Consider the following 27,611-nt stretch of genomic DNA (forward strand, 5'->3'; position numbering starts at 1 on the left):
TCAGCAGATCCAAATGGCAGCGGGCTCTTTATCAGGCAGGAAACAAGCGGCGCGGAAGGCCTTGGCAGTTCCCTCCTCGCGCTTGTGGTAACAGAAAAGGAGCCACCGAGCGGAGCTACTGAGGAGGGACCCTCCGTCTGGCGCGCCTCCCCCCCTGCACGTGTGATGTCCCCAGCCGTCTCCCTGTTTCTCCAAGTGCCAACCTTCCACAGATTCGGGCTCTTTAAGTGGAGAACATCACGGGGCACCCGCTTCGCAGCCCCGCCACTTAGCGTCATTATGGCGTTGCCTCTTACAGGTGGCGGCAAAGGGCGGCTGTAAATAGCTGGTTAAATGGATGCAAATGTACACAATGTGCCGTGGAATTACCGGGTGCCGCTTTGGGTGTCTGCCAAGAACAGCTACTGCACGGAGGGGGCGGGGGGGAGGATAGGAGGGAGCCGAGAAAGTTGTTCCATTTTGTTTTCTGAACCACGAATGAGACTTTGTGGATTTCAAAGTACTTCCAGTACCCAGGAGACCACGCCTTGCTTTTGGCTTTGTGCTTAAATGCCAGGTATTTTTATCGAGTATTGTGAGTTTCTTATTAAATTCAGTTTTTCCTCTGCGAAAAAAGAGAACAATGCTAGGGACATTTGTCCCATACACTGCCAGAAATTTCAACCCCTTTTGACTGTTTCAGAAAGAGAGGGAAGGGCCCTGGACCAGGCGTTAGGAAACTTGGGTCCTGATGCTGCTCACCTGCCTAAGGGCCCTGGGAAGACACTCCTCCCAGCCTGAATTCCTCCCCTAGGAGATCACAGGCTTCGGCTACACTGGTATCTGGCCCTCCAGCTTAGACTAGAGGCTCTGAGGTCCCCCAGCTTAGGCTAAGTTGATCAGAGGTCCTTCCGGCTTAGTCGATACCTTTCTGAAGTCTTCTGGCTTAAATTTAACCTCCTTAAAGTCCTCCAGAGCAGATACCTGGGCTCCAAAGCTGCAAAGAGAAGGGGTTCCTGCAGTGGAAGATGAAAGCCCCACTTTGGATTACATCATTTTCAAACATGACCCACAGAAACAGGATTTTATTTCTGATGTTAAAAAAAAATAAACAGCCATCACGTACTGAGCTTGGTCACTCACTGGTTTTGAGTTATATGATATTTTTTCTCATTTTCCCCTTTTAAACATATCATCTCCTCTCTTACATGTTACACTGATGCACAAAAACCCGCCAGATAATCATATTCTCCAGTTTCCAGTTTATTATCCAGGCAAAGAAAAGATGCCGAGGGACTTCCCTGGTGACGCAGTGGTTAAGAATCTGCCTGCCAATGCAGGGGACACTGGTTCGAGCCCTGATCCTGGAAGATCCCACATGCCGCAGAGCAACTAAGCCCGTGGACCACAACTGTGCTCTAGAGCCTGTGAACCACAACTACTCAAGCCCCTGCGCCTGGAGCCCGTTCTCCACAACAGAGAAGCCACCGCAATGAGAAGCCCACGCACCGCAACAAAGAGTAGCTCCCGCTCGCCGCAACTAGAGAAAGCCCGCGCACAGCAACGAAGACCCAATGCAGCCAAAAATAAATAAATAAAATAAATTAATTTTTTAAAAAAAAAGGTTTGCACATGAGGCAGGCAACACCCAGGACACAGTCCCAGCCCCCTCGCCCGACCACTCATGCCTGCTGACTCTGGGCCCAAAGTTTAGGCAAAATGTTTTGATGACTCCCTTAAGAGCCATTTGCATTTTTACACATCATTTTGTGTGTTTTCAATCCCCTTCTCTAGACTGACTGACTGATTCTTCTTTATAGACCCAGAACCCAGCACAGTGACTGGTACAGAAGGAAGGTGAAGCTTTGTCAGTGATGATTGTGCAGAGAGAAATATTCTGTTTTATATAAACAATGCTGAGTCTTTCTCACACTGCATCCTCTTCCTGTGTTTGGCAAAATGCTTTGTTTCAGTTCGAGTCTGAAGAGCGTTTTTGAGTTCTATTTTCCCACATCTACTGGCCCCAAATCTGCTTCCATTGCATTCTTTCCCACAGTTTTCTTCATTGAGAGCTCAGTTCATAAACCCTCTTTCCACTTGGCTTCCCGCCAGTCTCCTCTGTCATACTCTGTCCCCACCAGTGTGGTCATGGGCTAGAAAATCAATCATTGAGCTCTTAATCACAGTTTGGGGCGGCGGCAGCAGAGCTCAGCTCCTAACTCAGCAGATCCCAATGCACCAGAACAAGCCCTACCAGGGACGAAAAAGGGGTGGCTCAGGACATCCAACAGCCAGGCTCTGGGGTGGGACTTGCTTGCACGCTCACACCAAGGAGTGGCTCTTCTAAGATGCCCTGCCTTGCTTCCTCTGCATCCAAGGATAAATCCCTCTCTTCCCACTCAGCTTGGGAAACAGAAGTCCCTCTTCCACTGCAGGAAGCAGTCAAAATACTGAGTTATTTTATTCATTTTACCACCCATGTCTTTCCCCAGAGAAGGCTGGTGCTTACTTACAAGACTGATACAACTTTTGCAATAAATATATTTTCATAGGCATCATGTATTTTATGCATCTTTTTACACTGAGGGGGAAAAATTCTGTCAATTCACCACTATGCGTGTGGGCAAATAGTGAAAAGCCTAGTGGATGTGGGACTTGTGTGGAATTCATTAGTCTGGCTGTCCCTGAGCGCTCATCCTGTCCTGCTGGTAGGGGCTGGAGGGGCCCAGGCGGTCTTCAGGGTCTTCATGCTCCTACGAGGCAGACCCTCGCCCGGTGTCCTGGTGGATCTATGACTGGCATGCCCGCTCTGTTTTGATCTTTTGCTTACACTGCTGGCAAGGAGATGAGGGCAGGATGAGTGAAGGAACTCTTCAATCATCATCAATACTCATTTGGGCACTGCTCACCCCTCAACAAGACTTTTTCCCAACAAATCTGCCAATGTGATTGAGTTTTCACCCTGTTTGTTTTGGTTCCTGCAAGGGCTAGCCATGCAACTGGTCAATTAAGCTCTCTGGACCTTAGTTTTCCCATCTGTAAATGAGCAGGTGGGGCTACCAAAATGCTAAGCTCAAACCTTCTCTGTCCACCTTTCCTGGGGAAAAGCTAAATAGAGCATGAAGAGCTCCGGGGACATGCACAGAAGAAGAAAGGGGAAGAAGCAGGAGCAACCCTGGCAAATGGGATATTCAAGCCCCCGTGTCATCTCAGCGTAAGGGCCCTGAGATGTGGGGTTGAGGGAGGCACTTCATCTTGCTCTAGGAAGAGAAGCATGGGCCTTTCAGAAGAACCAAGGTTCTTGGCTTCTGAATCACTGAGTTGCTAATCAAGTGGCTAACTGTGTTAGTGACAACTGCAGAAGCTGGAGGGAGGGGCGGGGAGAGCAGCACTGAGGAGCAGGGTGTGGGGGAAGAGATGTGGATGAAAGGGAAGCATTTACAGCATGTGGAGCACAGCGAAGAGCAACTGGCAACATCAAGGGCACCAAATAAAGGTCCGGGAGCAAAGGAAGAGATGGAGAAAATTCATTCTGCTGGAAATAGACATGACTGCAGTCCTGAAGAGGACTCACAAATTCAGGGTGACCTGATTTGATTACAGCAACAGGAAGTGCAGGGGAGAGAGGGCAGGATGACCTGACCTGAGGAAGTGAATTAAATAATAGAGAAGACATCAGAGTTGCCATGGCATTTAAATATCTTGCACCACATTAAGCTTATTTTTCTCCCGTTGGCTTGATTCTTGTTCTTGCAACATGTTAATGTCATTGCAGTATATCCTGTAAACTAAATTTAGCCCTTTGGGGGCATGGAGGAAGGGAAGACACAGCCCAGGTCTCCCTATTTGGGTCCACTCTGGACAAATATTCTTCCTCTGCAGTGTGCCTGCTTCTTTTGGTCTTTCCATTATGGGATATGAAAACCTTTGTCAGGCTTGGGTCTGGTGAAGCTGCTGAATGACATGATTTGAAAAAAAAAAAAGAAAGAAAAATTGGAAACGATTTCAAAGAGGTGATTGCTTTAGAAAGTACTTCAGAAAAATCAATAGGATGCAGGAATTTGAAAAATACAATGACCATCAAAACCAAATGTGTTTTCTTAAGTATCAGTTTATTTTATTGCTTTTTTAAAAAATTATTTTACTGGGCTATAATTAAAGTTATTGGGTCCTGTAATCAGTCATGTGCAAATGCTAACATTGCAGGGGTGGGTACATGGTGTATCTTTTAACATTACTGTCCACAGAGTGAATGGAAGGGCATTTCCAGCTGTCTTATTTATCACAAATGTCACAACATTCATGACGGCTGAGATCCTGACCTTCCTCAAATAAACTCGCATTAACCAGACCCCAGAGACTGATGGACATACCCAAATTATGACCAACAGACCAGAATACTCACATTGCCATGCAAGATCAGTCTCTATAGATAAATGTACTTGAGAAGACAAGTTCCATCCAGATGTTTGCTTAGCCTGGAGTTAGAATAAATGAAATTTGTTGTATGGTCCACAGAGAAATGCCCCTGACACAATGCCCTGAAAGAATGAGGCACCCACCCCCACCCCCCACCCCCGCCATCCATCCTTGCTTAGATGGCCCTGCCACCTTCTGAGAGTTTGGGCTTCCTTTCTGTATGCACTAGTCTCTTCAAACCAGTTTCTCCACACAGCATCCTATACACCTAACTAGGCAGATTTACACTTTTAAAGTCATAATCACATTCCATGTCTACCTTGCTGATATTGCAGTCAAGTCACTTTGATGGGAATTTGGGGTATTTCCAAATTCTTCGGTCACAAATTCTGTCACTGTCTTGGTCTACTCCTGCTGAATTCTAGTCCAATCCATCATACGCACAGATTTTAGTCTAACTTTCTGAGGGTGACCTGGTTTCCAGATTCTTGGAGAAGCAGCTCATTTTGCTTCATGGGCTACCAACAGTGACCTAGCCTTCCTTTGGCCACCATGCACTTTGAATAAAGAGATCAGGCTTATTAAGGTCCATAGGTCCTGTGATGCGATAGAGTTGTCCATCTTTTCCTGGGCACCCAACTCAAAGATATCTTTCCTCTTCTCTGCATGAGAAGAGAGGCTGGCCTTTTGCTATGATGACTTAAGTTGTGAAATTTCACCTTGAGGATGCAGGTACTATCTACTCCAACATAGATGGAGAGCAAACAGGACTCTGATTTTGAACTCAATCCAGAAATGAAAATATTCACATGGCCTTGTTAACTCAAGTTACCAACAAGGACAGATTGACAGAGTGTTTCTGGAACCCCTGACATTGAAATGACATCCTTGACACATAGGTAGCCCCCACCCAGAGGGGCTTGTTGCTAAGCCACCCCTTCCCCAGAGGGACTTTGTTGGGGACCTGCAGTCTTTTTAAAAGTAGAGTGTCGGGCCTCCCTGGTGGCGCAAGTGGTTGAGAGTCCGCCTGCCGATGCGGGGGATACGGGTTCGTGCCCCGGTCTGGGAGGATCCCATATGCCGCGGAGCGGCTGGGCCCGTGAGCCATGGCCGCTGAGCCTGCGCGTCCGGAGCCTGCGCGTCCGGAGCCTGTGCTCCGCAACGGGGGAGGCCACAACAGTGAGAGGCCCGCATACTGCAAAAAAAAAAAAAAAAAAAAAAAAAAAAAGTAGAGTGTCCTTTCAGGTCATTTAAGGTCCTATTGATCCTCCTTGCTGAGTCCATAGATCGGTTCCCAGGAAAAAATGCTGTGGCCAACTTTGGAATATCTTTCAGCCCAATTTAAAGAACCCAGCTCAGATGCTCCTGCGCTCAAGATAGAGGAACACAAAGAAGCAGCCCCGTGGCAGGACAGTGCAGGGCCTTGGAGAACAATGCTAGTTGAGCATCCGTGTTACGCGGGCAGGTCTTCTACAAGCCCTGAGCATCCTTTCCCAACCTGGCATCTGGGCAGTTCCTCAAGCATGGGCTGAGCATGGGTTTTCTATGGGTGTGGGCAGCCTAGTTATTGCTCAGCTGGGAAGACAGGGCACGTTCTCCATGCTGCCTATGCTCCCCCTCTCTGGACTGGCCTCCCCTGGGATTCCCTACACATTCAGGTGTGACAAAAGATTGTGATTTGAAGCAGGCTAGGTTCATTCTAAGTTGTATATAAGAAAAAGGGACAAGTCAATTTTCTCTTACCTCCCACCAATGTTGTATAAGATTTGGGTATTTTGCAATTAACTTTCCTATTTCAAAATAGCCCTTCTGAAAATGCTTACTGAAAAATTTGGGGTTATACAGTGGATGTATCTTATTTATAGATTCATTTTTTTCCAAGGGCCTATTTCTCTTGTTACCATACTCTTCTAGTATTTGGAGAGCTCTATCTTGAATAGAAAGCAATTTGGTGTCTATTATCTCATTAGTATCTCAAAGTAATCCTCAAGACCATGATGGTTTAAAGACTTGCCCAGGATCCCACATCAAAAACATGGCTGAATGGAGCTCAAATCAAGGCCCATTGGGCCTTCACATACCACACATCTCATGCGGAGTGATGAGATCCTTTAGATGGTGGGCAAAGGAGAGCAGGAGACAAGTGAGAAGAAAATGGTGCTCAGAGACAGTCTACTGTATCCTAGGACTTTGATCCATGTGATTTCATTTAATCCTGAAAATGACCTTATAGAGTATTATCTCCACTTACAGATGAGGAAACCTGAGACTATAAATTTAAATAACTCATCTGCGGTCGTATCAGTAGTGGTATTGGGATTGGAGCCATAGCTGTCCAGACCATGAAAAGCCACATACAGAGGAAAGGGGAATGACAGGACAGTGGTGGAGAAACAATTCTAGAAGCTGGCTGGGTAAAGGAAAAGTACTTGAGGAAGCCCTACATCAACTTCCATGATGCCATGCAAAATGGAACTATGGGGGATGAAACCACAAGAGCATATATATACATGGCTGGCCTCAGACTGCAGAGGAAACTTTGACTTTATCTCTGAAGTTATGCTCACCCCCTCCCCCTCCCAGTTTTATTGAGATATCATTGACATACCTCACTCTATAAGCTTAAGGTGTACAGGATAGTGGTTTGACTTAGATATACTGTGAAATGATTACCACAATATGGTTAGTTGGCATCCATCATCTCATATAGATACAATAAAAAGAAAAAGCAAAAACAATTTTTTGTTCTTGTGATGAGAACCCTTAGGATTTACTCTCTTAACTATATTCCTATAGATCATACAGCAGTGTTAATTTTTTTTTTTTTTTCAGTACGTGGGCCTCTCACTGTTGTGGCTTCTCCCGTTGTGGAGCACAGGCTCCAGACGCGCAGGCTCAGTGGCCATGGCTCACGGGCCCAGCCGCTCCACGGCATGTGGGATCTTCCCGGACCAGGGCACGAACCCGTGTCCCCTGCATCGGCAGGCGAACTCTCAACCACTGCGCCACCAGGGAAGCCCAGAAGTTTGTTCCTTTTGACCACCTTTGAAGGTATGCTTTTATGGGGGTGTCCCAGGTGACCTTCTAGTGTTTGAGATGACATACTACTTGGCCGCACATTGTTTGGTTTGTTTTTCTGGTGATGGTGGCTGAGGTAAAGGGCAGAAGTTACGTTTGCTGCTGCACTAGGCACTTGGGGTGCCTAGTACAGTCTGGACACGTAGGTGTCTAGGAGATGTGTGGGAGCTTGTTGCCAGGAGGTGTTCTCTGCCATTGAGGGACCAATCCAAACAAGCCCATCAGGAGCAGGTTGCTGAGAATAGCCATCTTGGGAGCAATTTATGTCTGACAGAGATTTTTGAGCTATGGACATGGAATAGGACAGAAAAATGTTTTTTGAAGAACTTCATTAAATTAAAAACAATCCAGTCTTTGGGGGGGGGGCGGTGGGGCGGGGGAGGGCAGTGCTGCACGGCTTGCAGGATCTTAATTCCCTGACCAGGGATGGAACCTGGGGCCCTGGAAGTGAAAGCACTGAGTCCTAACCACTGGACTGTCAGGGAATGCCCCCAAAACAATCCAGTCTTTTTTTTTTTTTAATTTATTTATTTTTGACTGCATCGGGTCTTCGTTGCTGTGTGCGGGCTTTCTCTAGTTATGGCAAGCAGGGGTTGCTCAGCAGTTGTGGCTCACGAGCTCTAGAGCACAGGCTCAGTAGTTGTGGCACATGGGCTTAGTTGCTCCGTGGCATGTGGGATCTTCCCGGACCAGGGCTCAAAGCCGCGTCCCCTGCTTTGGCAGGTGGATTCTTAACCACTGCGCCACCAGGGAAGTCCCAACAATCCACTCTTAATCTATAATTTTAAATCACTATTTACTTTATTACTTTTAGAAGAAAAACACTACTTGTAGAGATATTAGAAAAGTAGAATATCGAAAAGAAGAAAGTAAAACTCGAAATCCTAGCAACCAATAGTAACCTCTATCAACAATGTGGTATGGGACTTCCCTGGTGGCACAGTGGTTAAGAATCCTCCTGCCAATGCAGGGGACACGGGTTCGATCCCTGGTCCGGGAAGATCCCACATGCCATGGAACAACTAAGCCCATGTGCCACAACTACTGAGCCTGCACTCTAGAGCCCGCGAGCCACAACTACTGAAGCCTGTGTGCCTAGAGCCCGTGCTCTGCAACAAGAGAAGCCACCAGAATAAGAAGCCTGCATACCCCAATGAAGAGTATCCCCTGCTCTCCGCAACTAGAGAAAGCCTGCGTGCAGCAAAAAAGACCCAACGCAGCCAAAAATTAATTAATTAATTAATTAAAATTTTTTTCATATTAGTTAACTATCCAATAGTATACTTGATTCTGTGTATTACGATTTAACATTTTTTTCATACTGTCATTCAAAATGGATTTGTGGGCAGTATTCTTAAAAGTAATAATAAAAATGTAAAAAAAAATCTGTAATCTAGGAATTATGTCATGCATAGAAGTAAGTGGTCCTATGCTTTTGAGAACAGTAGATAATGTATTTGCATAGCACAATGACTGGAAAAGCATAAGCTAAAATGTTAACGTTATCTCAGGACAATGTGATCTCAAGTGCTTTAGTTTTTTTCTTTTTGTTCATTTAAAACAATTTTCTTGGGACTTCCCTGGTGGTCCAGTGGTTAAGACTCTGCCCTGTCAGTACAGGGATCGTGGACTCAGTCTCTGGTCGGAGAACTAAGATCTCACATGCCACACAGCACAGCCAAAAGATTTTTAAAAAACCCCAAAAAACAGTTTTCTTATAATGACTATTATTAACTTATATAATTATAAAAGGATATTTTTTAAAAAAACCTACCAGCTGGAGACATGTTTCTTTACTTTTTAGGCTTTATTTTCTTTATGTGTAATATGGAAATTCTAATAATTTCTACTCCATAGACTGGTCATGAGGATTCATCAAGTAATGCAGGTAAAGCACTTTAAAGAATCCCAGGCACATGGTACATATACACTACCTGTTGGCCACAATCATCCCTGCTGTCGTTAATTAAAACTTCAGCTTCTAATCTTGCCTTCTCATGGAGTAGGAGAGAGGCCTTTCAAGTCAGTTCACTTCAGACATTGCCCTGCTTAAAACCTCCCAGTGTTGCCCATGTACTTAAGATCAGATCTAAACAGTTTACCCTGGTTGCAAGGCCCTGTAGGATGTGGTCCCTGACCAGCTCTGCAAGCAACTCTCACATTACCCTCCTTCCTTCTCAGTTGCTACACTCCAGCCACACTCACCCTTTTGTTCTTGGGATAAAATCAAGTTCTCTCCTACCACAGGGCCTTTGCACTCCCTGTTCCGTTTACCTGGAATTCTCTTCCCTGTAGCTTCTCATAGCTGGGTTTTGGTGTAAAGTGTAAAAGTCCCTCCTCAGGGAGGCCTTCCTGGCCACCCAATCAAAAGGAGCTACCTGGGCACACCTCTCCGGTTTAATTCTTCCTCTGTTTCATTTTCATCATAGCATTTGCGACATGTTGTTGTTTATTTGTATTATTCTGTTACCTAGTGTCAGTCACCCCACAGACCTTGTTTGTTCAGTCAGAATTTCCACTGGAACACCTAGAACAGTGACCAGCTGGTTGTAACACTCAGTATATAGTTGCTGGATGATTTAATTATGTAAGTAAATTATCTTTGTTAAGTGAATGAACAATTCAATCACTTCTCACCACCTTCTCCTCAGAGGGCTGGTGTTTTCCTAAAGAGGAAGAAGGCAGTCATATCACTTTATTTCTAACCCTCTCTGCCAGTTAGAAAACGGATGATACAAACATCAAAATGGTTTATTTCTTAGGATCTCCCACATGTGGCCAGACTCATAGCTTTCCAACCCAGATTGAGACATTTAAACAAAAAGGGCTGATTAGGTTTCAAAAGAGAACTCTTGGAGGCTTTCACTCAGATACATGAGGCTGGACAGGCAGTCCCCACTCTACAAAGAGGTGGTGTTCACCCCGTTTCTCTGTGTATGTTGTTTGTTTCCAACACAGAATGCATTTTTTACTGGAAACAATGTTCCCAGACTAGCCCACAAAAGCCTATTTAACCTACCATGCTCAGTAGGAAAAAAAAAAAAAAACTTGGAAATCTAGGAAACAAAACTGGGAAAATGAATAAGAACTACAATTGAAATGTTTATCTTGAATACCAGTGCTTGAGGAAAAGCAGCTTCCAACAAAGGAGGATGGGGAAGTAGGGTGAAGGGTGTGGACGATTCAGAGAGCAGGGGGATAGCCAGCTGTCATGGCCATGCCTCACTCCTGCATCTGATGGACCGAGGCCGCCGACAAAAGCCACGTCTCCTAGGCGCAGGCATGTCTGAGCCTGTCTGAGGGAGCATTCCTGCAGATCTGTGTGCCAACAGAGGGCAAGCAGGGCTGACACCAACCCTTCACACGCTTAATTCTAGAGGCTAGAATCAACATGTGAGAATTCTTCCATGAGATCAAGCTCCAAGTATGCCATACGGGTGACCCATGAGCTTTCTCAGGAAATTTCTGCTTGAGTGATCTACGTATAAACATGACAACACAGCTTAAAAAAGAATAGGTTCAGGCTTCCCTGGTGGCATAGTGGTTGAGAGTCCGCCTGCTGATGCAGGGGACACGGGTTCATGCCCCGGTCCAGGAAGATCCCACATGCCGCGGAGCGGCTGGGCCCGTGAGCCATGGCCGCTGAGCCTGCGTGTCCGGAGCCTGTGCTCCGCAACAGGAGAGGCCACGACAGTGAGAGGTCCGCCTACCGCAAAAAAAAAAAAAAAAAAAAAAAAAAAAAAGAATAGGTTCAGTTTTGGTTTCATCATGGAAAACCATCATTTCATCATTGAAAATACCACAAGGTAATATCAGTCATCTTTTCCCTGTATCTGATCTTTGTGCTGCCACTTTGAGGCCAAAGCTTTTATTGCCTAAAAGTTAAGCTTCAGAAAGCAGGGGAGCTCCTTTGATGGGAGCTTCTAAAATTTCTTGCATTATATTGCATAAGAAAGTGTTCCGTTTGGGAAAGACCCATTATCCTGAAAAACTCCAATCAACCCTAATTCTGGAAGTTTGTACAGAGCATCTCTAAGATAAAAACTTCACTCTCTGAAGTGGCTCAGTTTCATCAACTGTAAAATAAAAACAGTCACACTTTTTGTATCACTGTTTTTGTCACCTCTGTTATAAATACGTAGACTCAGTCATTGATTAGCTTATATTAATAGAAGCAGGGTCTTATCCCTGCTTATTTGATTTAAATCTCAGATGACTTAACCTAAAACCATTTTACATTTTACTTAATGTGCTTTGGTATTTACCTAATCGTAGGTATCTGGCCTGCAATTTTACTTTAAACAAAATAATGACACTAGGCCATAAATATTGGCATCAGTAGTTGAGGAATTGCTTAGGTTTACTTTTCTAGGTTTAGTTCTTCCATGGAGGCTACTCTAGGGTCAGCAGCAGTAAGGCTTTGGGGTCAGATAGCCCGAGATCAAGTTCAAGTCCCATTCCTTTTTAGAGCTGTCTAATCTTCAGCAAATTTCTTAATCTGACTTGGTCACACCCGCCTTTTTTAAAAAATGGACATGACAATAAAATAAAAGTAGGGATGATAAACCCATTTCATGGTTATCGAGAGGATTAAATGAGACCATGCATGTAAAACCAAGCAATACATGGTGGCCATTCCTGTTGTTGTTATTATTATTATTATTTTAAAGTCTAGGTTGGTAATTGTATTCATTTCCTAGGGTTTCTGTAACAAAGTACCATGAACTGAGTGGCTTAAAACAACAGAAATGTATTGTCTCACAATTCTAGAGGCTAAGTCCAAAATCAGGGTGGCAGCAGGGCCCACGCTCCCTCTGAAACCAGTAGGGGAATCCTTTGTCTTTTCCCAGCTTCTCATGTTTGCCAGCAATCCTTGGCTTATAGGTGTATCACTCCAGGCACATGGCACTTTCTCCATGTGTGTCTTTACATGGTCTTCCCGGAGTGCATGTCTATCTCTGTGTATTATTTTCCTCCTTTTATAAGGACCCAGCCACACTGGATTACGGCCCACACTCATGACCTCATTTTAACTTGACTTCTGCAAAGATCCTGTTTCCAAATAATGTCACATTCTAAGGTCCCGGAATTCAGACTTCAGCATATCTTTTTTTTTTTTTTTTTTTTTGGTGGGGCGGGGGGTTGGAGACACAATTCAACTCATAACAGTAATAGAAGTTTACAAAAAAAAAACCTCCAGGGACTTCTGTGGTGGCCCAGTGGTTAAGACTCCGCGTTCCCAATGCAGGGGGCCTCGGTTCGATTCCTGGTCAGGGAACTGGATCCCTCATGCCACAAGTAAGACTCTGTGCAGCCAAATATATTAAAAAAAAAAAAATTCTCTAAAGTAAGAACTAGCGTCTCACGTTTTGCTGTCTAAAATCTCTTCCCCACCAGATGTTATTATCACTGAAATTTTGCTCATCAAGGATATTTAGATACAAAACATAAACTCTTAAGTTGGCTGTGTTTGTCAATAAACTTGAAAGCAAGGAATTTGCTTTGTTTAAAGGAGTCACTCTTTCCAGCAGGATTCTGTCAAGTACATGTTACCAGTGCCCTATCCACTCCCTTCCATCCAGACAGGCAAGAGCCAAACCCCATCCTCTTGTGGGTGGCAGCCAAGCCCCTCCCTGGGTCTTGATTTCAAATGGTCATTCAAATCCATCCTCATGGTCTCTGTTCTGCAACAGAAACCAGTGTCCCTGTTTTATGTGACATTTGGGATGTACTTGGCAACACCAGCTACGTGACGATGCTATCAAGTTGCCCTTAGTGGGGTAAGGGAAACTATCATAAGTTCTTGGAGTTGGAAGGTATCTTAGATATCATTTCATTCAGTGGTTCCCAAATCTGGCCGTGGGTAGGGATCCCTCAGGGAAATTCTAAAATATAACAATTCCTAGGCTTCATCAGAGAGATATTCAATCAGAGTGGCAGGGGCGAGCTGGACCTTAAAAACGCTCTCCAAAAAAACAAAAACAAACAAACAAACAGCTCTCCAGATGAGGCCCAGAGAGGCTGACTGACTCTTCATGCTTGCTCAGTGTTTAGTCGTTGACTGACTCCTAGTTAAGGGCTGGTTCCATGCTCCAACTTTCTTCTCCAATGGTGCCAGGGCTTTAACCCTGGTGAGGTTTGCAAGGTAAGCACAAAGACTCTCACTGCTGCTTTTTCCAGAGAGCCTTTCCAGGGCACAGCAGGTGTTGGAAGCGTTTGTGATTTATTCGTCGTGTAGCTTTGCAGCGGGTTGTGCAGGCTGATATGTCTCCTTCTAAGGGTTCTGTCTTTTATATTCTTTGTTCTGACATAATTTTTTACATCACTGAGCCATGCTTCCACGTTTTAAAATATGAATGTAGTTTTCTTTTTTTTTTTTAAAGGAGAACTAAAAGGATAGTTATAAAGAGCTGTCAACACCTTTCCATCAGAAACCACCCATGAGAGGTAGAGAGGTTGAAGAGAGCGGGGGCAGGGCAGAAAGAAAAACTGCAGGAAATCAGGTTCCCACAGAAGTGAGAATTTGGGATATAGAAGAGGAGGGCAAGGACTATGATCCAGCTCCATGTATTAGGACACTGTCTGGCTCTCGGGGCAGCTTGGAACGAGTCAGCCGTCTCAGAGTTAAGCTGGATGTAGAGGAAAGTTAGGAACCCGGGTGTTGGAGTCAAGCAGACCTGGGTTCACATTCAAGCTCTCTCACCAATTAGCCACATACGAATGTCTCTGAGCCTCAGTTTTCTCATCTGTAACATGAGGGTAGTAGCACCTCATAGGATGGAGGTGAGACTTGGGGTGTCTGATACCTGGTAGACAGTATACAAATGGCGGTGCTATGATCATGGAAGAGTTATGTTTGGGGGACTTGTGGGGACCTTTTTCTGTCTTGCTTGAGGCCTTGTGCATATATCCTTCCAAGAGAGAACATACCACTTTAGCAAATCATGTGGTATGAATTGAACATGGCCCTACTTTGTTATCAGAGGGAGGAGGCCCTGTCTCTGGCCATCTGTTCCCCTTTCTGGTCTCCTGTTGCTGGATCTGAACTAGCAACCTTTTACTTTGCAAAAATGTGTCAATGCAGGAGAAGCGAGTTATGTTGGGAGGGGAGATGGAGGGGGAGGCCTCGAGTAGAAAAGTGTAGCTGGCTTTGGAGAGGACCTGAGGTGAGGCCAGAGCGGGTCAGCTCCAGACACTAGGGTGCTGGGCAGACATGAGGTTGAGAACGCAACATCTACAAAGAAAGTAAGACAACAAGTAGGAGCAGAGAAAGCGGGGACGACAAAGACAGGACAGGCTTCTGAACCTTACAACTCCACCCAGGCCTACCTTGCTGGGTGGACTTCAGTTTAAGCTTTGAATTCCTTTCTGGATGATGACTGGTCCACCTGAGCAGGATGCTCCTCCCCAGGTCCCAAGTTTTTCATCTCTAAGATGGACAAAACCCAAGGCCTCCCTCCTACATTGATTAGAACAAGTGAGGAGAGATCAGAACAGCTATAAAATTCTTGACTGTATTCCTTGAGGGATACATGAAGAGACCCTCCTACACTGTTGGTGGGAATGTAAATTGGTGCAGCCACTATGGAAAACAGTGTGGAGGTTCCTTAAAAAACTAAAAATAGGGCTTCCCTGATGGCACAGTGGTTCAGAATCCACCTGCCAATGCAGGGGACACGGGGTCGATCCCTGGTCTGGGAAGATCCCACATGCCATGGAGCAACAAAGCCCATGTGCCACAACTACTGAGCCTGTGTTCTAGAGTCCACGAGCCACAGCTATTGAAGCCCGTGTGTCCCAACGACTGAAGCCCGCGTGCCTAGAGCCTGTGCTCCGCAACAAGAGAAGCTACTGCAATGAGAAGCCCGCACACTGCAATGAAAAGTAGCCCCCCGCTTGCTGCAAGTAGAGAAAACCTGCACACAGCAATGAAGACCCAATGTAGCCAAAAATAAATAAAATAAACAAATTTATTTAAAAAACAACTAAAAATAGAATTGCCATACGATCCAGCAATCCCACTCTTGGGCATATATCCAGAGAAAACTCTAATGTGAAAAGAAACATGCACCCCAATGTTCATAGCAGTACTATTTACAATAGCCAAGACACAGAAGCAACCTAAGTGTCCATCGACAGATGAATGGATAAAGAAGATATGGTGTGGGGCTTCCGTGGTGGCGCAGTGGTTGAGAGTCCGCCTGCCGATGCAGGGGATGCGGGTTCGTGCCCCGGTCCGGGAAGATCCCACATGCCGAGGAGCGGCTGGGCCCGTGAGCCATGGCCGCTGAGCCTGCGCATCCGGAGCCTGTGCTCCGCAACGGGAGAGGCCGCAGCAGTGAGAGGCCCACGTACCACACAAAAAAAAAAAAAAAAAAAAAAAAAGAAGATATGGTGTATATATAATGGAATACTACTCAGCCATAAAAAAGAATGAAAAAATGCCATTCTCAGCAACATGGATGGACCTAGAGATTATCATACTAAGTGAAGTTAAGTCAGACAGAGACAAACACCATATCATATCACTTATATGTGGAATCTAAAATATGACACAAATTAACTTATTTATAAAACAGATTCAGAGACATAGAGAACAAACTTATGGTTACCAAAGGGGAAAGGGGGTGGAGGAGGGATACATTAGGAGTTTGGGGTTAACAGATACAAGCTATTATATATAAAATAGATAAACAACTAGGACCTACTGTATAGCACAGGGAATTATATTCAGTATCTTATAATAAACCATAATGGAAAAGAATATGAAAAAGAATATATATATATATATATATATATATATATATATATATAATATATATATCTGAATCACTTTGCTGTACCTCCGAAACTAACACAACACTGTATATCAACTATACTTCAATTTAAAAAAAAGAGACCCTTGAGGGCACATTCCCTCTCCCCTAGGGCTTTGGAAGGGGCAGTCTCTAACCCTTGAAAGGACTCAGGCAGGTCTGTGGGAGCCAAAATGCATCAACCCTATTTCTAAACTTTCGCTCTCTTTGACTGTGGCTGAATTAGTTGAGTTGTATTAACACAGGGGTAAATGTTGAATTTTGTGTGAGTCCACTCTTCATGCCTCAAAGACAATGCCCAGATGTTATTTTTATCCCAGATCTATTCTTGGCTTCTGAAGGTTTCTAAGCCCTTTGATATAGTGATTATCACTCAATCACTTAATACCTTAACAACAAAGTTTCTAGACAAAACAGCTATCCAGGTCATATCTTCTCTCTGAGCCTCAGTTTAATACGTAAAAGAAGGTTGTCCGAACAGCAAGGAAGGCTCCTTATTGTGATAAAATCCTACATCTCAAGAAGCAATGGCCCCAGGCAGTCCTCGGTGGGGATAACGCAGGGCACGTGGTTGACTGTAACAAGCAGGTGAAAGTAGGATAAAATGTGTGTCGAGCGTTCTCTCAAAGGGGAAGAATTAAGCCATTCACTCTTCTTTTACCTTTCGTTTAATACACATGTATTGAGCAGTCAGAATGCATAAAGGGGGACTTCCCTGGTGGTGCAGTGGTTAAGAATACGCCTGCCAATGCAGGGGACATGCGTTTGAGCCCTGGTCCGGGAAAATCCCACGTGCCGCGGAGCAACTAACCCCAGGCGCCACAACTACTGAGCCTGCGCTCTAGAGCCCGTGAGCCACAAATACTGAATCCCGTGCTCCGCAACGAGAGAAGCCACCGCAATGAGAAGCCCGCGCACCGCGACGAAGAGCAGCCCCTGCTCGCCGCAACTAGAGAACGTCCGCGCGCAGCAACGAAGACCCAACACAGACAACAATAAATAAATAAATATTTATTTATTTATTTTTAAAAAATGCATAAAGAAAGAGTGCAGAAAAGACAGGTTCTGAGGAAGCTCCCGATGGAAGGAGGTGGGGCGGAGCACAGACCTCTTAGAAGGGCTTGTGCTGGGGGAGAGATTGTCCAGGCGGTGACATGGGATGTAATCTTTACCCTCTGATTTAGAAAAACCCACCTAGTTTCTCTATAGGTACCTTTCATTTGTGAGGCAGTTAACCCTATTTTGGGCTCAAAACATTTGATCAGGGTAGCCATGGGATAAGAGAGAATCATGAAAAAGCACCCTCCACAAACATCATCTGATATCACTTATATGTGGAATCTAAAATATTGATACAAATGAACTTACAAAACAGAAAGACTCACAGGCATAGAAAACAAACTTATGGTTACCAAAGGGGAAAGGGTGGGGAGGGATAAATTAGGAGTTTGGTATTAGCAGATACAAACTACTATATGCATAAAATCGATAAACAATAAGGACCTACTGTATAGCACAATGAACTATATTCAATATCTTGTAGTGAAAAGAATCTGAAAAAGAATATATATATATAAATTATAAATATATAAATATATATATTATAAAGAATATTTTATATATACATATATATATGAATCCCTTTGCTGTACACCTGAAACTAACACAACATTGTAAATCAACTCTACTTCAATTAAGAAAAAGGCACCCTCACAACCAGAGCTCAGTCGTCTGCGGGTCAGCACAGCCTCGAACTGGCAGATCCAGGATGAGGAAGCAGGTTCCATGATGTGTTCTAAGTTCCTAAATTGGCCCACCAGGGAAAGGGCTGTCCTCACCGGAGAAGAGACTGGTGGTGAGAATGATGTTCCACACCCAACGTTGGCCTCTGATCTGCCAGTAGAAGTGGCTGGACATGTAGCTAGAGATGCAGCAAGTCAGGGCATACAAGATGGCTGCTGAGTTAATGGCCCCAGGATGGTGCACACTGAACATGCCCAGCAGTGCCATGACAATAATGCCTGCAGGGTGGTAGTGGAGAGCCTGTGTTAGGTCTCACTCAACCCTCTTCTGGCAATTTCAGAGGAATCAGCTAGCCCGCTTTCTCCCAGACACAGGGCTTCCTGGATATCCAAACAATATCCCCCAGTTCTGTTGTCTAGAAAGCCCACAATAGAATAACAATAGAATATACACATGCTTGCTAGAGCCATCCACCCCTTAGGTCTGCCCCTCACCTTGGACAGAAGAGATCTGCAGATATTTTTTTCTGAACAAACCACCTACTTGGTTCTACCCCTTGAGAGAAATCCCTGATTAATTTTTTATCACCTCACCAGTGCCAAGGGCCAGGAACCGGGCACCCACACCAAGCAGAGCACAGAGCAGACCACGATACGGAAGGAAGTGGAAGACATCTGTATGGATAATCTCCTAGCCATTGTCACCTTGGTCAAAGTCATCACCAGAACCTCCAGAGGTTGGCTCTTTATCCAAGTTGTACTGAGCCAGGTCCTTTCGAAGCACACGCGTGAGAATGACAGCCACAAAACCCACCAGTAAAAGCACAAGCACCATGGAATTGATGAGGGACTACCAATGGATCTCCAGTGTTCGGGGAAAGAAACCGCCATCATCGCCATGCACCTGTCACTCCAATGCTCACCTGACGTCTCAGACCAGTGCACGCTGTAGGTGTGGGTGAGGCCTAGGAACTCATCAGGTCATCATAACCCATCTGAACTGTGGGGCTTGACATCCCGCACTGAGACTCTGGTACATATAATCCAGTCTCTGTGGAATTCTAGGTGGAAGTCTAAACGGGTCCAGAGTCCTGCCTTGTGGCTGTGAGGCAGGAAGCCACTCTCCTCCGTGGAGCCCACAAAGCCACAGATTGGCAAGTTGTCCACCACAAATTCAAAACAGTATAGTTCCTTTATGGCCTGGCATAGCTGTTCCACCTACAAAGAGCAAGTCAGGAGTCAGACAAGGCTTCCCCAGGCATTGGATTAGAGCAGGGTCAGCACTAATGACATTTTGGGCTGGATAGTTCTTTGTTGTAAGGCTGTCCTATGCCTTGTAAGATGTGCCATCCCTGGCTTCTTACTAGATGTCAGTAGCGTCCCCCAGTAGTGACAATCAAAAATATCTCCAGACATATCTCCAAATGTCTCTGAGAGACAAAAGCCCCCTGTTGAGGGACTTACCCTGTGGTCCAGTGGCTAAGACCCCTTGCTCCCCATGCACGGGGCCCACGTTCGATCCCTGGTCAGGGAACTAGATCCTGCATGCCACAATTTAAGATCCTGCGAGCCGCAACTAAGACCCGGTGCAGCCAAATAAATAAATAAGTATTTTAAAAAAGGAAAAAAAACCCTGTTGAGAACCACTGGTTAGACCCTAGTATGTTGAGATTCTCCGAAATGAGCAAGTATGACTTGACAGGATGAAGGCCTAGAAGAAGAGGGATCAGGTGTAGGAAGGTCTGGAGTAGACTAAGGAAAAGTGCCCTAAGATAGAAATTGCTGAAGAAAAAAGCATGACAGGGAAAAGTAGGTGGAGTGTACAGGAGCCAGTTAAAAAAGCTGAGAGGTAGGAATGGAAAAAAAATGACCATGTAGGACTGATAGGTGGGCCCTTATTACCAACAGAGAAGCTTCGAGTCAGGAGCCCTGGGTTCTGATATCAACTCTGCAATCCACTATCCATGTAATCTTGAAGTTACTTCTGAGCAAGTATGTTTCTTCAACAACCAAATGCAAATAATACTACCTGTCCTGCCTGCCATATGAGATTGTAGTTAGAATCAAATCAGATCATTTCCCATAAAGGTGCTTTGAAAACCAAAAAAAAAAAAAAAAAAAAAAAAAAGACACCCTACACCTCTCCCCATTCTCCCAGTCAGAGGGACAAGCCAAGGGCTGAAGTGGCCCAGTCTGCCTTCTTGCGCGTGTCAGGGCTGGGTTAGAAGCTCAGGTTATGCATGTGCATGAGCTAGGGAGTCTTTAAAATCCTAGCTTTTCCCCAATTTCTCCCTGAGTTTGGGAGGAAGTGGGTGAGACTGGCCTGAGGTACCTTAGGGCCATCTCTGCCTGTGGCTCTTTTCTCTTAAAAACTTCTTTTCTGGAGGTTGAAATGAATCTCCCCATCAGTCTGTGATGGGGGGAGGAGGGGTTATCATCTCTCATATTTCACAGACAGGAATAGTAAAGAATTAAAAGCTTAAGTAATGTTCCCAAGGTCATGTGGTGAATTAGTAACCGAGACAGGGAAAGGATTCAGGTTTCTGGTCCTTTCCGTTTTGTTGCCTCAGCATTAGATCTTGCTGTCTCTTTAAATCTCACATGTAGTTAGGATTAGGGTCTGTAGCTGTGTATTAGTTCCGTCTTAACTTTGCTCATTAGAAAAAAAAAGTGGGGCAACCCTTCCTTTCCTAAACTTCTACTGCAAATCTGCTTTGTGACTTTATTGGGCAAGACCTAAAAGATGTTCGAATTTTCCCCCAGCACAGCTGAATATCCTTGTTCTTTTGGCTATTGGTATTCTGCAGCAGCTGTCTGACAGAGATGGAGCGCTCCAACAAGGATGGGCCGGAACTCCAGCTGCTGGTAAGCAAGTGTTCACTATTTATAGCCAGAGGGGGGCTGTAAAAGAGTGGAATTTTTTCCTTCTGAGTCGTTTTGATGCAACCAACAGGAAGTGGGCTCTGATAGATGCTAAATTTGATGACATGAATGAGGTCTATTACAGCACTTCTCAAACTTGTCTGTGCATCAGAATCACCCAGAGGGGAGGGGCTTGTTGAAACACAGACTCCTGGGTACCACCCCCAGAGTTTGTGAATCAGTAGATCTGGGATGGGGCTTGAGAAAATGCATTTCTAACAAGTTTTTGGGTAATGCTGATGCTGCGGGTTGGAGAACCACTGCTTTATTGTAATGGGTGGAGTGTCCGGGCAAGGGCCATCGTATATGGTAGCAGATTGAACCCAAGAAAGGCAGTGACATGCACCAAAAGACTCTTTCTGGTGATCTTACTGTCCTTGTCCAATCAAAATCAGTCACTTCTGAGCCGGCATTTCCAGGGCAAAGGTATTATTTTATAAAGAAAGAAAATGGCATAAGATTTAAAGGATAGGGTTCATAAGAAATATGTGTGTATATTATTTAATAAAAATTATTCCCTCCCCCCGACCTTTCTCCAGTGAAAAAAGTGTGACTTGTTAGGTCATTTTATCACATCGCAATGTTTGGAGTCAAGACTGGCAGGTTTCACCTGCACTTTCAACTCCAGCCAGAGACAAACATCGGCCTTGCCGGCTGAGGTATCCACCTTTGATCCATGGCCAGGAAAAAGCAAGCAGACAAGTCCTGGGAGAACATGGCTGATCTGCTAAGTAGACCAAGACTTTGGCTTTGGCCTTTCAATTTCTGGTATGAGATGGGCCTGTTTAAGTTTCCTGCTTCTTTTTGAATGAATTTTGATATTTTATATTTTCCTCAAAAATGATCCATTTCATTCAGACTTTGAAATAAGGAATATATATTTGTACAAATGATTCTTTTACAAGAATTTAAACGTCTTATATACAAATATCAAGTCATTATCATTATTTTACACCTGAAACTAATATGACGTTATATGTCAAATATATCTCAATAAATAAAGTTTTAAAAAAGAAGAATTAGGGCCTCCCTGGTGGCGCAAGTGGTTGAGAGTCCGCCTGCCGATGCAGGGGATACGGGTTCGTGCCCCGGTCTGGGAGGATCCCATATGCCGCGGAGCGGCTGGGCCCGTGAGCCATGGCCGCTGAGCCTGCGCGTCCGGAGCCTGCGCGTCCGGAGCCTGTGCTCCGCAGCGGGGGAGGCCACAACAGTGAGAGGCCCGCATACCACAAAAAAAAAAAAAAAAAAAAAAAAAAAGAAGAATTATAGTTTCCTATATATGTGTGTTAATCCAGTTCCTAATTCCTAACTTTATTTGTATTTTTCCCCTTTTTCCTTGATTAGTCTAACTTAGTGGATTATTTATTATTGTAGCTCTTTTCTCTTTTCTGTGATGAACCAGCTCTGGATTTCTTTATCAATATGAAGACCTGCAAAGGGTCTGAGATTTTATCCTATTCGTAAGCTAACAGGTTAGTTAGTCTGTTGGTAGAGCATGCAAGCCTGCCAGGTCCAAGACAGCTAGAGTATTAGCATTTTTGCCACTTCCCACAGGTCCTTGCCATGGAGGCCGTGGGATGCTTTCTCACGTAGTAGGTTGGAGGAGAGGAATCCGAATCCTAAGCTTAGCAAACTCAACTCTTTCATAAGGAAAGTAAGAATGCCTGCCCTTGGCTCCAGGTAGGGGCACTCTCTCTAGCTTCCCAAGCTGTTTGCTACACAAACCTCCTTGAAAAGATAAGTCTAGAACAAAAGTAGTCAGTGTGTCTGCTCCTGAGATGTGCAGAAATGCAAGCCACCCATGGGAGCACTGTCTCCCAACAATCAAGTCCACTGACTTTGTTTTCAACATCATCATATTCTGCTTTCATTTTAAATGCTATTTTCCTTAGATTTTAAAAATTATTCTTTTTTTAGTCTTCTTGAATAGTCACTTCCTTCATATTCATTCTTAAGCTAAAAAGGTTTTAAGATTATGACTTTTCCTCTGAATAAACCTTTGACTACATCTCATAGATGTTAATAAGTAGTGTTCTCTTGATCGTTATTTGCTAAATTATCGAGCTTTTCTTTCTTATTTAGGAGGTTCCAAAGGTTTGAACAAAATGAATCCATCATCTTTGGCTCTGCTACTCTCTCAGTCTACTCTGGAAGCTGTTGTCTTTTCCTCAAACTTTGTAGATTAAAGCCACAAAGCCCTTTTTAATAGGATCTATGTGACTTGTGTGCTAAACAAGTTTACATTGCACTTCATTGCAGTTTAAGAGGAAATGGGATTTGGAAGATGAAGGTTCAAGCCTGACTCTGCCACTTCATACTGGTAACCCAATAAATGCCCATTTTGAGTCTCACTTTTGTCCACAAATGTCTGATTGAATTATATTATCTCTCATGTCCTTTTCAATTTATGACTCTAAGAGATTTGGAATTAGTTTCAATTACACTCTGAATGATTTCTAGGCTGACTTGTTAGCAGAAGCAACACAGCCAAGTGGAAAGCTCTCTGGCCTTAGAAACCGGAAAAGCTGAGTTCAACCCTTGCCATGGGCAGCAAATGCTTGATTCCTCACATGTTTTCTTGTGTGATGCTTTCAGAGGAAAGAAAATCACATGGCCCTGGCAGCTCATTTCCTCCCCTTTTTGTAGCAAGAAGCCAGCTCAGTTGGTCAGAGTTCACTAAGGAAGAAAGAGCCTGGGACTTCTCTGGTGGCGCGGTGGTTAACAATCTGCCTGCCAATGCAGGGAATATGGGTTCGAGCCCTGGTCTGGGAAGATCCCACATGCCGTGGAGCAACTAAGCCTGTGAGCCACAACTACTGAGCCTGCGCTCTAGAGCCCGCGAGCTGCAACTACTGAGCCCGCGTGCCACAACTACTGAAGCCTGCATGCCTAGAGCCTATGCTGTGTAACAAGAGAAGCCACTGCAGTGAGAAGCCTGCACACTGCAAGGAAGAGTAGCCCCTGCTCGCTGCAACTAGAGAGAGCCCGCGTGCAGCAACGAAGACCAAACACAGACAAAAATAAATAATTTTTTTTTAAAAAAGGGAGGAAGAGCCTGATGCTGGAGGCTGAGCCTGGGAGCTTCCCTGTTCTAACACGCCTGTCTGTTTCACGGCTCAGGAAGCTCCATTACTACAGAATTACCTAGATGTTCCCGTGCTTCTTTCTCTAAATGTGTGTAGAGTGCTAAAGGCATGGAACACCTCTCCTGGGATCTTTCCATGATGTGTCTGCCTCCTATGCTGAGTCCCACACACCTCTCTGGGGCATGATGGGACATCAGGGATTCACGAACACTCGTTACTTCTATGCTTTTAAGTTTCCCCCTGATAAATCCTAGTTTTAATTAACACCATGTGTGCTGTTAATATGTGTGTTCCTGTCCTTTTCGTACAACTCATACTGTTGTTTTTTTAAAAATAAATTTATTTATTTATTTTTGGCTGCATTGGGTCTACGCTGCTGCGTGGGCTTTCTCTAGTTGTGGTGAGCGAGGGTTACTCTTCCTTGCGGCGCGCGGGCTTCTCATTGTGGTGGCTTTTCTTGTTGTGGAGCACGGGTCTAGGCGCGCGGGCTCAGTAGTTGTGGCGCCCGGGGTTAGTTGCTCCGTGGTATGTGGGATCTTCCCAGACCAGGGCCCGAACCCGTGTCCCCTGCATTGGCAGGCGGATTCTTAACCACTGTGCCACCAGTGAAGTACCCAACCCATACTGTTTGGTGAACATCATACTAAGTGCTTTACACACAGCATTTCATTTAATCCCCATAACGAGCTTGACTGTCAGGTATATTATCCCCATTTTACAAACAGGGGAAACCTAGTGCTCAGAAAAGTTCAGCAATTTGCTGGAAGAGGCAAAGCTAGAGTTTGAATCAAATTGTTTGGTTTTCGGGCCTGTGCTTTTAACTCTAAAAGGGCTCCAATCACATCCTAGACATCACAGATAATTTTCCTGCAGCTGGCGCAAAAGGGTCTTATTAAAAAGAAAAATCAGTATGTTAAGACAATTTTTTTTTTTTTTTTTTTTTTTTTTGCGGTCCACGGGCCTCTCACTGTTGTAGCCTCTCCCGTTGCAGAGCACGGGCTCCGGACACACAGGCCCAGTGGCCATGGCTCACGGGCCCAGCCGCTCTGCAGCATGTGGGATCTTCCTGGACCAGGGCACGAACCCGTGTCCCCTGCATCAGCAGGCAGACTCTCAACCACTGCGCCACCAGGGAAGCCCCAAGACAACTTTTTAAATAGATGAACATAAAGTGTAAGGGATGCCTTTTCCAATATTTCTGAAAGCACCATGTGGACAAGCAGCAGCTCTGATGTAACATGACTATGTTGTAAGAGGCAATTAATACATGGTGATGAAAATGTTTTTAGAGTTGTTCTTTTTTTTTAAGGAAAGGTTCAATTCAAGATGCATTCAGCACTCTTGAGGATGCAAAGCCCAGTCTCAGAGGGAGGAGGGAAGGAAGGTCAGGGCTGGCGGTGGTGTTTCAGGAAGCCCAGTACCTTGACCTCTGAGGTCCTAAGGCCAGAACACTCAAGGTAACCACAGCTTCTCATTCTTTCCTTGCTGCTCTGTTGACATGATTTCCCAGATCTCACAGGAAAATTATTGGGAGCTCTAGTGTCTGTGAGAGTTCCCCAGCACTGCTGCTTAAAGAAAATAATTTGTTGTCCTACTGGTGACATGGTAGACTGTGACTAAGGACACCGGTTGTACAAAGGCAGATGGAGGAAACTCTTCATTTTTAGGAAATTAACTTGATTATGTTTCATGAGCTAAAAATGACCCTTTGGATCCATAGTGCTACAGACCCACATGGGTCTGTAGAGATTCCCTACCTTCCTAACAGCATTTTGTTACAAAATACTCTTTAATTCTTTTCCATAAGGCTCAAATGTCCTACTTTGACATGCTATTTTCAGTTTTTGTGAGCAAAATACTCTTCTGAGACTTGCCAGCACTCACATTAACTCATTCCTTTCTTTTCTCCTGGCTCAGCAAATAACAGATTCTCTGGGGTCCGAGCAGGGCCTAGTCTTCTAGATTCCCCCTTGGCTTGCCTGTCATCTGGTTTAAACAGATTCTCACTTCAGGGGACCCAGCAGTCCTCCAAGTGTCCCCGGAGGACTTGTGATAACAAATATGTGTATATACTCTCGGCACCCAGGTATGTATAAGTATGCATCCTCGCTGGGCGATGTGCTAAAACAGTGAGGTGAATGGCCTCACTGGGCTTGTGAAGTAAAGCACAAGACTTTGCTGGTATACCTAAACGCAGATGCATGGAGAGCCACACAGAAACACATGCACGTCCATACAGAAATAGATACATTACCCAGAGAAAGCAGATGGAGGCTCGGAGGACTTCCTATAAGAGGTATATGTCAGGGAGGAAGAAATTTTCCTCTACCCTTCTAGGTTCTTTTGGCTGGTCTAAGAATTCATTTGACATGAGATGGATGAACAGGAGAAAATCAAACAAAAGTTTAATAACATGCATACAAGGGAGAGACCCAGAAGTGAGTAACTCGCCAAAACGGCCGAAACCCTCACCTTAAAGACCATCCTCAGTTAAAGACAAAAGAGGATGTTGGGAATAGTGGTTTGGGATCTCAAAGGGGGAGGAAGGCAATTGACATGGAGATGGAAAAGCAAATGTTTGGTGAACAAATGTTTGCTGGGCCATGCAGAGATAACAAGACATGGAGAGGAATTTTAACAAACAGACCTTGCCAGGTTCCTCCCTGTCTGCGCACCTAGTTCATACTATAGTTACCTATGGTGAAGGCTCCCTTCCTGGAACTGGTCCTCTATCTCCATCCTTTAGGCAGTTAGGGGGAAGATCAAAGGTTATTCCTGAGTCTTTTGGGCCTTGATTATTTTCAGCTCAAAATAATCCACATGCCAAAGGGATATTTTTGGGGTGGTGAATTTTGCTCCCCTACACCAACAAATACCTTCAATAGACTTTTGATCTCAAAGGATGCCAGGAATTGAGAGGCAGGTAAAATTGGCACAAACTCAAGAAGACAGCTGCCTTGATGAGAATAGGTTCACAGACAGCTCAAAGCAAAAAAATAGGGTCCTGGAATTTCATGTAGGTCTAGTTCCTAGCTTGGAATCTAGGAAAAGGAATAATTCTAACAATGTGACTTGCTGTGATTCTTCAGCACCACCAAGAGAGGGGAGAATTTGATCTACACAGGGGTGTGCCTAGTAGGAAAGTGGTTTTATGTAAGTTGTATGGGTGACTTGTGTGAATGTCCTTTAAACCGATATAGTTTCCTTTTTACTGATTCCAGGTTCTTCTATATTAGCCTTCTGATAACTACTTTGGCTCCCTGAGAGGTCTCTAACTACTGCTCAACTCAGCAGAATTGTAGTAATACCAAAGATAGTTTCCCTTGGAGTTTTTTTTGGGTGCTTCCTAGAGAAATACTAAATCAGGTATGTCTCCCACTACAAAAATAAAAAGTATATCCTGGTGCATAAATTAGTCTCTTGAGAGTTGGGGTAATACAAATTCATTCAGTAGAATTTGAGCTAAGAAAATGGAGTTTATCTTTAACGTCAGCCAAAATAGCACTTCCTAAAAGAATTTACACTAACCCTTCAAGAGGTAAGCTCATAGCTCTCATTCATCCATTCAT

The 27,611-nt window shown here is 44.6% G+C and overlaps 1 pseudogene; it reads right to left on the minus strand.

Annotated features, from left to right (window-relative positions):
* On the minus strand, positions 1–26,526 carry LOC132489168 (transmembrane 9 superfamily member 1-like; annotated as a pseudogene).
* Between the last annotated feature and the right edge of the window lie 1,085 nt (positions 26,527–27,611).

This window comes from Mesoplodon densirostris, chromosome 1 (assembly GCF_025265405.1).
Source record: "Mesoplodon densirostris isolate mMesDen1 chromosome 1, mMesDen1 primary haplotype, whole genome shotgun sequence".
In the NCBI taxonomy this organism is placed as follows: domain Eukaryota; kingdom Metazoa; phylum Chordata; class Mammalia; order Artiodactyla; family Ziphiidae; genus Mesoplodon; species Mesoplodon densirostris.